Raw genomic sequence first — 707 nt, 5'->3', positions numbered from 1 at the left:
CTCACTTAAAATTTCTCTAGCCACATTAGAACTGCACAGAAAGTCTTCTAAAAAAAAAAAAAAAAAGCTGAACAAGGCCCTAAATGTCCCATCTATGAAAAAAGTAAATGGCTACTAGAGATTTTATCCTATCGGTTTTAGAAATAAAATTTATTTCCTGGTTCTCACTGGGAGTTTAAAAAGAACTTGAAAAACATTCTTTCTAAAAAAGGTTCTTAACCTACAGTAAGATTGTAAGAGTAATTTCAAACCTGGATCTTTTGCTCCTTCAAATATAATCTTCAGGGCCCTGACAGACAAAATCAGATAAAAGCTCATCTGCTAATGTGGTGAGAGTTGTGTGAATGTAGTAAAAGCCGTTAAATTGTACACTTGGTGAACTGTAGAGTGCATGGATTAGATCTCAAAACCTATTTTTTTTAAAAAGCACATCTGCTGGGAATGAAGCAGGGCCAGAGGACCCCCTTCCTTCCCAAGGGCCCTGCAGGGGAGTCTGAAAACCATTCTAAGGGACTTGTCAGACATTCTACAAAAGGGAACATTTGCCAAAAGATTGACAAAGATCCACTTGCACCTCACAATTGACTTCGTATGTCCAGCAACTGGCATCTCTGATAACACAACCCCCACTTTTACACGTCCAATGTAAAGTGCTTCTGTCCATCCCTAACTAAGGGTGGGGTCTTGTTCCTCCAACTGAGCCCTGT

At 39.3% G+C, this 707-nt stretch overlaps 1 protein-coding gene across 1 annotated transcript in view; it reads right to left on the bottom strand.

Annotated features, from left to right (window-relative positions):
* Positions 1-707, bottom strand: part of PXYLP1 (2-phosphoxylose phosphatase 1) — a 60,509-nt gene that overhangs the window by 33,576 nt on the left and 26,226 nt on the right. The gene's annotated exons all lie outside the window — the stretch shown is intronic.

The sequence above is a fragment of the Otolemur garnettii genome, unplaced genomic scaffold (genome assembly GCF_000181295.1).
Source record: "Otolemur garnettii isolate 467f Iridium unplaced genomic scaffold, OtoGar3 scaffold00032, whole genome shotgun sequence".
Lineage (NCBI taxonomy): Eukaryota > Metazoa > Chordata > Mammalia > Primates > Galagidae > Otolemur > Otolemur garnettii.
Note: the sequence above shows the minus strand (reverse complement) of the source record. Positions and strands in the feature narration are given on the sequence as shown.